A 13285-nucleotide genomic window follows, 5' to 3' on the forward strand; every position below is an offset into this window, starting at 1 on the left:
GTGACCAGGTTCACGCAAAACAACGGCCATAATTTCTTCTACAGACCGCTACTATGAGAACACCATCGCACGTGCAATGAAGTATCGATGCGAACCGACACTTATGTGCACGTGCGCTGGTGCAGTCCACACGCCCCTGCTATCACGCGGTGTGTGAAAATATTGCACTTGCACTACAATAAAAGAAACATTGTACACCACCGTTTTCACAGTTTCTGCCAACATTTCACCCGCATTGCACAAATATCACACAACTATCACTGTCACTTCTACCTTCATTCTGGCCAAAAAGCGCCAATTATTTTGTATATCCCTCGTTCCTATATCCTCTCTGCGTCTCCCATCCATAATGCAACTCCCCCTGGCAGTTTAGGAGAGGAGATTGCTTAGAGATTAACTCCCCTGCAGAAGATCAAGGTCGAGCATCAGTCTTTAAGGGGAGGGGGTCATATGTGATATTTTATGGGACTGACAGATGGGAAGGAGACATGTCACTGCCTTGGTTTTGGAGATATTGCTGCCTACGCTGTCCATTTGCATGGCCTCTGCTTGAGCCCCAAAGCTTTATTTACATTCGTTCTAAGGTAGCAATACATCCGTTGTCGTATTCAAGTTCATTCATGGAGAGGGATATTGCCATATCTTCTCTGACATCAATAGCACCTAGAGTGTGGGTGAATGCACATATGTGCATGTGCCCATGCTCCTGACTAGCAGTGCCACTGGCTGTGGTAGAGCAGGCACCTGATCTTCCCATTGTTATCTTTTCAGGTGTTCAGGTCAACGGTCGTGTGCTCAACTCTTTTTTCTGTTTTCTCTCTGTCTTGGGCTAGAAATAAAACAGGTCTGTATGTTTTGTGTTGTTTCTTTTAAAGTGATAACTTTACGGGTGTCACTTTGCAGAGCTTGTGGGAACGCAAACTTTCTTCCCTTCCTTCCCACGTGGAGGACTCCCTCTCATATGTGCCCTTGCATGTGCGCACCCTCCTCCTTCTTAGATAGAAGTCATGCACGGGGATTTCTCTCGTAGTGCACAAGCTTGCGAGAGCGCCGTTTGAGAGGATCCGCTGCATTGAAGGCGCCTACTCGGCCGAGGCCGCTGTTCCATCCAGGCAGCTGGGCTAGCTTGCCCGCTCTGCGGAAAGTGCTGAGTAGGTAAGATGAACTTGCGGACAGACGTCGGCCCGCAATGGCAGATGCCCCCTTCCTCTACCACGATTCTTTAATCCGCATCCCCTTTTTGTAAAAAGGCTCGGGGTACACCTAAACACTTAGTTGCGAGTGCGAAAGCAGGAATGTCATTCTTGCGCGCGTCCTTGCGAAGTTCCTGCGCCTCGCTGACATCGGCCGTGCCGCCGCTTTGTCGGCGGTACGAAATCGGCTGCAGGAATTGGCTGGAGCGCTGGCGGCACAGGCACGCAGCTCCATGGGGTGGCGATGATTGAAATTGGCGCCAGGCGGACTCTTTCGGTTCACAGTTTCTATCACTTTTTCGCCCACATTGTGCGAACACCATGCAGCAATTCCTGTCACTTCTTCGCATTCTTCTGAAGGCTTTTGTTGACAACTCTGGCACGCCTGTTAAAGCGGCCCTACAATCATACTTAAGCGTCTGCCTCAGGGTTCGGGCAAGCCAGTGGACACGGAGAAAGTAACTAAATATCAGTGCGTCATATTTTCTCCTTTCCACTTACGGGGGCGACCCGCGGTGCCGAAAGCGCAAGATATGTGACGTCTTAGGTACGTCACATATCCTGGGCTTACTAATGGTCAGAGTCGCTAAAAGCTTCTTTTTTGTCAAAATCCAAAATGTGAGTGGCACGAATCTTTTCAATTATTTATAAAAGTAGATTTTGTTCACTATTTTAGACCAAAAGAAGAAACATGCAGTTCAGAAAGTACCGAAACAAGAAATGACCCGTCGGCATACCCACTTCCAAGTGGTGGAAAAGGCAGCGCATACTAGAAAGGTGTAGTGAGACCGGGCGCCAACGAGCGGCGAGCGTAGAAAGGTCCCGGATGTAGGCGACGGCGCTGCGGTCGTACGGACTGGAGGATCCGACCAGTTTCGAGTGTTCCCAAGGCCTTCGGCGAGCAGCTTTGGCTTGCGGTTTGGCTTTTTGGCGGTATGGCAGCGCAAAGTGGCTCCTGTTCTGACCTGATATTTACCCCATGTTTGCTGTCGTCTGTGGCTAATGAAGTGTCATGCCGAATAAGTGTTTAATCGCGCAGCGAATGGAATGCGAGCCGCACTGGCCGCCCCCTTCACACAGCCTATCCAGAACACACTTTAGTGGCGCCTTCTTGAGCCGTCGACACGGAGCGCGGCAGCCCTGAGCGCTCGCTGAGCTCACTGCCCCTCCTCTAGTTCACAGCCACTCAAGCAACCAAGGACGTCTTGAAGGAGGTTATTTTTTGCTTGTTTTTGTAATTTTAACTTGTCTATAACTTTTAAAATAAAGCGAAATTCGAGAAGAGAAATGTTTCGCTAAGTTACTACGTTCAGTGCGCTCAGGTTCGGTGCAAATTAAAAACCAGTAAAAAAGTCCTTGGAAGGCCCCTTGAATGCACGTTGCCACAGATTATTTAGAGAAGCAGGTCTAGCGTGCTAATGTAGGCCTTAAGGTCTCAATATATAGGTGGGATCTCTTATGCGGATACAGATCCTATGTAGCTATACGAAATCCTGTATGCGGGTTCAGATCCTATATAGCTATACGGGATCCTGTATGCGGGTCCAGATCCTATATAGCTATACAGGATCCCGTATACTGGTCCAGATCCTACATAGCTATACGGGATCCCGTATGCGGGTCCAGATCCTATATAGCTATACGGAATCCTGTATGTGGATTTGATTCCCGTGTATGTGAATAGGATCCTGTATCCAATTGCATCGTATAAAATTTATACAGGACCCGTGTGAGATATGTATGCGGGTTTTTCAATAGGGTCGTGTCACTGTTCCACTGATGTTCCCCAAAAAGACATCCCAAAAGTGGCCACGTGGGCCTCCACATTGAGGAGGCCAAACAGTATCCCCGTTCAGGCCGGCCAATCAGGTATCAAACATACAATGAGCACAAAACAACAGGCAATGATTCTTCCAAAATGTATTGATACTTTATGCACTTGCTGCATAGGACAAGGTGCAAAATGTAAATTGTAGACCAGGGGTCCTCGAACAATATATATCTTGAACGCTCATTTCTCTTGGGGATATCATGGCCGGCTTGCTGAAACAAGCATCTCAGCCAGGGTGTCGAACCGAAATTTTTATCGGTTCGGTTCCGGTTCGGGTTCACGGCTTTCGGTTCGGTTCCGGCTCAGTTCCGGGGAGCCAAAAATAAAGGTTCAAACCAGTTCGAACCGGTTCGAACCGGTTTGAACCGCTAAATTGAGAACATATTTTCCGCGTTCTTTTGGCAATATACGCTATTTCTGTTGTGAAACGTTTAACTCTATAGTTTCTTCGATCGTCCGTGCGATTTACTTTTGCTCTTAGGTACCAAAAATAATAAATTCAGTTATGTAATTTTGACGCAAGAGTAGAAGAAAATCTACATTAACATACATTACGTCGTGTTCATACGACTCAATATCTATTTGTTTACGAGTAAAATATATTTTGCCTGAATCAAAATGTTTAAGCACAAGAGTAAAGAGTTGAGCTTGTTGGTACATACCTGTAAATAGATCAGCTTCTAATTTAGAACTATGCTGTATTTTCTTGTCCTTTCTTCGTGTCAAAGTAAAATTCTAAAGTTCAGGCTGATCTATATACACGGTATAAAATGTTGTCGCGAAGTGTGGTAGGTCGTCTAAAATACCCGTGATTGGTACAACTTTGTGTGTCAGTATTAAAAGTTAAATCGTGTCATTGAACTAAGCAATTAATTACATCACACAAAAATATGAAATGAGCATGCACCTCGCGGCCATATATCATGAAATAAGGTTTACGAAATACACTTCACAATATATATATATATATATAAAACTGAGAAGAAAAAAACCCTTAGTGAAAAACAGCAACAACGGACGATTTAATCTTCGACGTTTCGGCCGGAGTCCGGCCTTCCTGACGAAGGCCGGACTCCGGCCGAAACGTCGAAGATTAAATCGTCCGTTGTTGCTGTTTTTCACTAAGGGTTTTTTTCTTCTCAGTTTTATACCCACGCCTTCGGCCTCCCGCCACCATGCCCGTTATATATATATATATATATAGATATGATGACGACCCAACTGAGCTAAAAGCAATGAAATGGTTTGAAATGTAACAAAGTTTTAGGATAACTCCTTTCAGTCTATCTTTTATAGAAACACCGAGCGGCAGTCCAAATGCCTGTTGTTCTAACCAAACATTGTTTACTCTCAGCACCGCACGCATGCCACTAATCATGCAACAAGAAGCAATCGCCATTGTCCGCTCTAATCTATACGCACCTTCGCACTCAGATCGAATCTGGCCCAAAATAGCGCTTGCCCAAGTAAACATTTTCTTAAACAGAATAAGCTGGCATAGCCTGGCTGTTGAGGTTTGTTGTTGACAAGATGCCGGACAATTTAATTTGCAAATGAGCATCACCCTTGCTAATTGATGATTTGAACACAATAGCGTTAACGAGCTCATGTCGCAGAAAAACCGATGTCGGTGGGGTGACTGGAAAATCCTGATGGGTCGATAGGTTCATGACGTCAGAGCTACATACCCTAGCGCAAGAATTTCAAACAACCCACAATGCTTACGTGAAACGTGATATCACGCGTGGAATGAGGGTGATTAAAACATGATATGTAATGCGAAATAAAGGTCACCGTATGTTTCAAATGATTTCTCTTTTGAAAGTAATTCCTTTGCCTTAAAGAAAAAATTAAATATTTTAGGCAGGATTCGAACCCACAACCCTTTAGTTGCGAGTCAGACGCTTTTCACTAGACCACGCGAGGCACGCTTGCGCAGCAAATGAGAATACGATGCAAACGAGGCCCGTTGACACGATCGCGTTCCACTTTTAAAGGCGAAGCTTAAGCGTCCTTCAAGATTCTTTTTTTGTTTAGTAAAACGAAGTAGTATTTCACGTTCTACTCGACAAGGCAGCTACTTAATTGGACACTTTCTGACGGTTTGCGTACGTAATCATCATAGTTCCACCGCGCGCCCCTGTTTACTTTCTTTTCGTCCAGCCCACAGACATATAAAACTAATGTTCACCAGATAAAAAAGGCAATAACAGACTTCTATATGTTTGAGAAGTTATATGTGTGAGGAACAGATAGTTATTTAAATTAGCTTCAAAATCAGAAATGTATGTAAGGCCGTCCCATATCACTTACAACGTGCCTGTCAAGGATAAAAACGCCGGAAAAGATTGGCCGAACCGCTTTCAAATAATTTGGGGGGCATTGGAATTAAATATGTTTTATATTGATAAAAAAATTTTACTTTATAAAGTTCACATAACCGCTTGAGACCGACGCGGAAGGACGATACTCGAAACTACGCGAGCTGTGGAGTCTACGTAAAAGTGTTTTTCTGTTTGCTGATTGGCAGTGTGAAACATCGGGTTGCAGGGTACGCTAAAAAGGACTCTATGCTCACATGATGAATTGGAAGTCAAATACATGAAATGTTCAAAAAGAGAGAACTAATTAATGTTATGTTTTCCAAATAATCCCTTCCAGAACGCCTTACTGCAAAAAAGAGATGCGTAAAGATGCACGCAATGAAATTCATGATTTTACATAAATAGCGCGAAGGACAGACAACGATTCTTGAATTCTTAGTGTATTACATATCATCAGCTTGCATGAGCTCGAAACTTCCGAAATACTGCCTCGGAAGGCAAATGTTATATTCGGTTTTACCTGCACTTGTTTTGGGCCCTCACTTTACAGCACTATGCTAGAATAGTCATGCGTTCTAACATTTCTCTAGGCTGCCATATCTCATCGCGAGACTGCTATTAATACTTCACAAATTTACAATTAGGACATCTATGGCTAGTGTTGCGAACATCATATTGCACCAGAGAGCTGCACTATTTAGCATAGTATGCACGTGACGTTATCACACTATAGGCTGGCAGAAGCGGATCCAGACCTCCATTTTAGGGGGGGCGGTTCCTCGGTGTAAAACGGCGGGCGGGGGGGGGGGGGGGGGGGGGGGGAGTGTTTATATTTTTTGTGGAGTTACCGTTTTTACTAAACTCGGATAACATAATATAGATCTTGAGAGCTTTTGTATCGGTTTACCTGTCGGGGATGAACTCTGAATTAAAACCTTTCGGGTGACCACGCTAGAGGTAAGTATTTCGAAAATTGTGGTGACAATAAATCCTTTTTGAAACATGGGTTTAAGACCGACACTACGTGAGCAGTCGATTTAGGGCAGCTTAAAGACATTGCCTTGGCAGACATTCTGGTTGGAGCTAGTGCTCAACTGCTGCGGCAACGAGAAGAGCGGCTTAAATCAGCGGAGCGAGTACGTTGCAAACAAGCGACAAAAATGGCCCGGCGGCTTCGACGCTGCTCCCGGCGTCAAAACACTGTTGACGCAGAGAGCGAAACGAACGCTGCCGTTCAAGTTCGTCGGTTGTTCGCCGTATATTTCGAATGTCCAGAGCGCAGAATTCTGGAAGCATAATGTTATAGTTCAAAGTTATAGTTCGAAAACTATAACTTTTGAACTTAGACAAAACCTTAAACCAGCAATAGATCCTTCCAAATTATATTCAATTGCACTTCGTCTGGATATTTTTTGTATGAAAGGAACACTTACTTGTTTCTGGGTAGTTAGCTCATTCGTCAGGGTCGAGAGGACAGGTGCAGAAATATGATAGGGCAGAGCGGTTGTAAGGTCGGCGAATCTCAACTGGGCTAAAGGCTGATCACGACTGCAGCAAGGATATTTGGGAGTCGGTGTTCACTCGAACGGGCACAGGCACTGTCTATTTAATTTATGTATAGTCGCATCTTTGAAAGGGCTCGTCTTCCCCAAGTCCGTTCGACACACACATATTCGCTCCTGCAAAGCCGCGCGAAAGCTCTGCCGTCAATCCACAGAAGCCGCGTTTAACTGGAAAGACGGCGCCAAGGGGAGACAAGGGGAAGCGGGTGCCTTTCCTAAAATATGTCCCGCCACCCTAAGTTGAAACGGCATTGTATGCAAATAAATGCCTACGGCGTCGGCTTGAGGACCCCGTGTAAGCAGCCTCCAGCCTTTAGAGTGCTCGTACCGTTTATCTTTCTTTTATTAGCTTCCCGCCACGAGAAGTCGTACCGCAGGCAGTATGAAGCCCATTAGAGGAAACATCTCCCCCTTCTGGCGCTCGTCGGCTTCTTTCTGTATTCCGCGCTGCGGCGCTGATCCCCAGTGAGGGATGGAGGTGAGGACGAAGGCTGGCTTATGTTTAAGGCAAGGTCGTGGGGAAGTCCGGAGCGTCTTCAGGAGAAGCTCAGACCCAGACTACACTGTATTCCGAGCATTTGCTTGCTCTCTCAGTTGAGAAGTTGTACAGGCTGCATCCCCCCCCCCCCCCTGGAACGTCTCCTCCCGGTACGTCCCCTCCGCACTTCCCTTGGCAATGAGCACACCGTGCCAATAAGACACCTTTAGTGAGCCCGTGGGCGACAGCACCTCAAAGCAAGCCAAAAAAGACATGCCAAAAGACAAACCCAGAACCACGAAGAAACCATCAAACGGAAAGTGATGAAAAGGCGGCCGCTAGAGAGGAAGGATAATCCGCTACCCTTGAGGAAGGCTGCTTGGCGTCTGCGTTTGGGAGCTTTCAGGGCACAAATTTTTCGCAGACAACCCCCAAAGAGAGAGAGGGAGACAGAGAGAGAGGGAAAGGGGACAAGATATGTTTAAGGTATTTTCCACCCGTGCTCGACGCGCTGGCCTTGTTTGGAAGTGTGCCTGTGTCGAGGACCCTGATATTTGGTGCGCCTCCCCACACAAAGCAAGCTGGCCTGCTTGCTTTGTACTCCTTCTCTCTTTTTTCTCTCTCCCTAAGATGAGGGCGCGGAAGACGGTGCGTACTCTCCGGTCGAATGATTCGTACACGTTTTATCGCTTGAAGTCGTTCTCTGTGCGCGGGTAACGGCAGAAGCGTGATCACGTGGTTTGATGGATGAGGCATTAGTCGTTGACAAACTCGGAATGCCTGCGTCGCAAAGACCGGACCTAGTTTCGCGCGTGATGCGGCCTGCGGGGTGCAGGCCCACTGTGGATTTCGCTTCTGTGGTAAATGGTATCTCGTTCGACAATTCCTACCCGTGTCGATTTCTTCAAAGAAGCCCAAGATATTCTTGTGAATCGTTTAGTGTTCGGTTCGGCAAACGGCAGCGTGTGCTACATTGTGTTGAATAATCACGGATTACTTCCTTCTAGTTTTTGTGTTTGAGTGGTTGTTCTGCAGTGACCCTGTTGACATATAAGTCGGATTACATCTTTCAAGTCCAGTATTTTCAACGTAAGTGTGCTGCAACCTACTTGTGATCATTGTCCGTTCTTGTATGGGTAATCTTCCGGATAAACTTTAGAATTGGGCAGTGCCTATCTCCTGGCAGCCGGGCGATTAATTTTCCCGCAATCTTACCGACTGTCGCCTGCCATTATTTGTCTGAAATAATGTCACAACTGCAGGTAGAATATTGACCTTTTTATTCTCCCTGCGTTTCGCAAAAACACGTTTCGTGGCCACCTTTCCGGTCGAAATTTACGTTTCATCGACATTCGTTACGCGAATTGCGCGCTGTAGGGGCATTTCGTCGCGCGTGTGCTGCTAAGGCGCAACGTTTCCTTGACATGCGTTACGCGAATTGCACGCTGTAGGGGCATTTCAACACACGCGTATTCCTGAGGCGCGTGCTCACCGAACCAGCCCACCCTTTCACGCCGCTTCATACTAAGTCTAAAGCGGTTCATTGCAACAAAAAGAGGACAAAAACATAGTTTTTGTTTTTTTATGAAACATCGCGTGTCGAAGAAACGATCTGTCTATGAAATGTAGTTCGATGAACTGATTGAATCGCCAATGAGGGGCGACTAGCGGTAGAATTTTGGGGAAAAAATTCTGCCAGCTGCCGGGAGACTGGACACTACCCAAGAATGACCCCGGTTGTTGTTTGCTTTGCAATTTTCTTAGTTGTATCACAGCTGAGTAGTACCCCTTCACATATTACAAACTGCTGAGATTGTGCTTGTCTACAGAATAAGCTGTGTGTAATAAACTATTAGGAGATTTCAAAACAATCTCTTGTGTCTGTTTACCTTCCTTTTTGCAAACAACTTGGCGAGTGCACTTACAAAGACAGGGCGAGTGCAACGATGGACGAAAATTAGCATGACGGCCAACATTGGATCGGGTAGCGCTTCCAGTGTTGTCCAATATTACGCCGGCCTTCGCCAATGTGGGAGCACCTTGGCTGGAACCATGGTTTAGCAATGGCCCAACATTGGCACCAATGATGGGGCCGATATTGGCTGGAACCATGGCTGAACAGTGACCCAACATTGGCACCAATGACTGGGCCAACAATGAAAAGGGAAGCGCTTCCTATATTGTCCAATATTGAGGCCGGTCTTTGACAATGTTAGGCCAATGTTGGACCGACATTGGTGTGCTGACTGGGGCACATTAAAAATCATTTTTTTCTAAATAATATGTGTATATATATATTTTTATGATTATTCAAAATTTCGTAGACATATTTACTCACGGGTGTATATTTGGTAGGTGGTGGAAATTTGATTGATAAAAAGCAATGACCATCAATATTGCGCCAGAAAAAAATTTTATATATTCTAAGTCAACCTTGAGTACATGGACAAGGCGTTTCAAATTTGTAGTCGTGAAGATGCGCCCAAGACGCTTTCGGTACACTTTTTTATTTATTTGACGAACCTGTGAAAGTAAGCAATTATGGCGACCCCGCGACTCTAACTTCCCAGAGAAATTGAGTTATTTATTTTGCACAAATGTAAGCTCGAGGAAATTTTAGATCCTCTGAAAGAAGCCTAACACATGATTTGAAACCGCTTAATATCAAAACAGCCTGCCAAACGGTCATTTTTCTTTCTTTTTTTAAGTAGACGACTAAGAAGATTGTTAGTTTTGGCGGGAAAAGCGCTAAACCGGCTACACTTCTCAGACACTCTATAACCGCCACCGGAGGGCGCCACGATACCTTCAAAGCTTCGGCGCAGGAGATCAATTGCGACACATTCTCTGTGCGTGATTGGTTTTGTTGGTTACAAAGAAACGCTTAAGAACGATTATCGCCGTGATGATCCACTTTCGGAGCTGCTTGAGCGGCTACCTATAGGGTCGTAGTGTAGTCTGGGGTGGGACTCGAATTGAAATGGACTATACTGCGCTGTGTGATACTGCTTTCTCTCGAAGAGAGCCTTGTGTCTCTCTGGCGATAACAAAACACTTCTGTAGGAGAAATCTTTGCATAGGCTACTCTACGTATCGCTACGTGTATCGTGATCTTGTACCGAAGAAATACTCAAAGAACAAAACAATTTATAAGAAATAGAATTACGCAAGTGCGCAACATCGGTAAAAGAAAGGAGAAATAAAAAAAAGATATTTTTAGACGCAGATTGTTTACTGTATTTATTCTAAGGGCGGGACAATGCCTCCCGATTTGAGTGGAAGGGCAGGGTGTGCAGGTGCAGTCCTCGTCTCCTTCCGGCTCCTTCCAAAGCTACCATAGGCGAGAAAATTCTCAAGGAACCGCCCGTGGCGAGGAACACGCCTACAGCCTGGAATATAAATAAGGCAGCAAACTTTCCACACCTCAGACTAGCAATCGCCCAATCACGTTCCTTGAAGCAAGAAAGTGTTACGTAAGTTCTCTTTGAAATTGCTACACTTTTATATTAGTTTTTGTCGCAATGCGGCGCTGTTACAGGCCACAGGAGTTGAATGTGTGATCGTGAACTGGAATTCAAAAGCCCGTTCGTTTAAATACCGGTCTGTTGTAGGTGGATATTTTCAGCTACGTTTTTATGCTGTTCCTTCCCTTTTGGGTAATATTCGCTTCCAACAATATATATATAAACCGAATTTTGTCTCCAGATCAGTCTTGGGTAAGTTACTTTCAAGAAGTAATTCGTTAAAGTTACAGTTACGTTCAGAAAAAAAAAAAGTATCGAAGTTAGCGTCACGGAGCTTGGTTTCAATGGTGTGTCCCGCAGTTGTAAGTGGCAATGGTGACAACACGACTCCATGTTTTTCTTGTACTTTCTCTGGAATATGCCTGCGCAAAGCGTTCGTGTTCTCGGCGGTCTGGGAATCACTACGATACGACGTTCATCAGAGCCAGTAATTGATGAAATTTACGTGAGACGTGTTTTTCACTCCTCTTGTTATCAAATTGTTCTTTGCTTGCCGGCGGAGTGAGTAGACGTGCTGGAATTGAGATGATTGCGACGGTTTTTGCCCGCGCATGGAGGGCCCATGTGTTCTCAAGTTTGAGGTCTCTTGTAAAAAAGTTAGCGCCGAGTTCGGCCCTGAACGTAGCGCTCTGCTAAGGTAAGCTAACCTTAGAAGCTGAGGATGGCTGGTACACTCTTCAGCGTCGTCAGAGATCTATTGTCAACGAAGCGGGGAAACTTAACTGATGAAAACTTGTAGGGTTCTCGTCCGATTTCCCTGGCCCCTGTCTCCGGATGAACATGACACAGCAACGCATAGCTTTCGGCAGGACGGGTTTATTCCACTCACATTCTGCTGGGGGGTTTCGGGATCGGGACAGGTGATCGAGGAAGCCTGAAGGGGGTGCGCCGCCACTGTTTGCTCCATGCCGATCGTTTGTGCGGGGCTTGTCCACACCTCATTCTGGGGACGTCGCCGTCGAGGGGCAGATCCAGGGTCGAAGTCCGGACCATGTCCCCGGGCCGTCGCCCGAGCCGGCGGCGCGGTCGCCACCAGCGCGAACGTCCGTCGTGGCCCGTTCCCGCGCAAGAGTCCCTACTTCCCATCTCCCGTCGTCCGTCGTCCCAGCTTTCCGCGCCCCAGACGGGCGGCAGCCTCTTGTTTCCCATCGTGGGCGGTCTCTCGCTGGAGCTCCCCGTCCGGCTCTGCCGCAGCACGTGCAGGGCCTCGGCCGCCGACGCTGTCCGGGAGGGGGGTCGTAGGATGTGTCCACCGCCGACACCGCCAACGTCTTCGATATGGGTCCCGAGGGAGGAGGCACTCGGGAACCACGTTTCAAAGGCGCCGTCTTCGCCACGACGGCATCGGAAAAGGACTCCCCAGGCGCCGGCGTCCGGTTGTCGATCAGATGGGGGCTGACGGGACCCCACACCATCCCCCCCCTCAAACCAAGGCCCGGGGAGCACGAAGGTCAGAAGTTGAGGTGGCGCAGATGACCCAAATACCGCACGGGAGTACAGCTCAGTGTAGCCTATAATGGCGATCACCCTTGATGATCGCGGCGAGGGTGCCAAACGAGGCAAGCCCACAGGGACCGTTCATTCGCCGGGAAGCTCGACCAGGTAGCGCACAGTCCAGAAGCGGGCCCAGAGCACCGCCGCTCACTACGCGTACGGGCACTAAGTCGCACACAATACACCAAAATTTAAGTCCCTTCCCCCCCAGTGTTCCAGACAGAAAAACAAACGTTAACAAATCGCGGCACTGAATACCCTACAGCGTGGCGAAACCAAATCGTCAGCTCGGTGGGCATGCTACAAGATACAAACGAAGCTCTTCGTTCTGAAACTATTAAGCATACACTGATCAAAGTCGTCACGCTACATGTTCAAAAGGCATACTCAAAAATAAAACTAATCATCAAGTCAGGAAGCATGCAACAACACTAAACTATTGTTGAAATGTTTAGTCATTAGACAAGCATTATTCTTATGCAAGACAACCGAGTCGCTCTCTACTATAGTGTTACATAATCTACGAGAGCGCTAGAGAATCGCTTCTCCGACAACAAAATTCGTCTTCCTCACAGCTAAAATCACTTGTGATGAAAATACACAACATAAACACAAAAGGTAACTGTCTGCACGTCCCAAGCAGCTACAAATCCTACACAATTCCCGAGATGTGACCCAAGTAGCAAACTACTTTGGCCCAAACTTGGGCCAGACTTGCGCGAGCTAGAGTCAACTTGGTTCAGGCCTGGCACTGGCTTGCGCCAAACTGGCCCAAGAGTGAGCCGGGGTTATGTGCACCTAGGGGATACACAATGACCATACGATCAAAGTAACGAGAAGAGTAACTCGCAACTTTCGAGGTAAAGTAACGTGTTGCTT

The sequence above is a fragment of the Ixodes scapularis genome, unplaced genomic scaffold (assembly GCF_016920785.2).
Source record: "Ixodes scapularis isolate PalLabHiFi unplaced genomic scaffold, ASM1692078v2 PGA_scaffold10__122_contigs__length_95168666, whole genome shotgun sequence".
In the NCBI taxonomy this organism is placed as follows: domain Eukaryota; kingdom Metazoa; phylum Arthropoda; class Arachnida; order Ixodida; family Ixodidae; genus Ixodes; species Ixodes scapularis.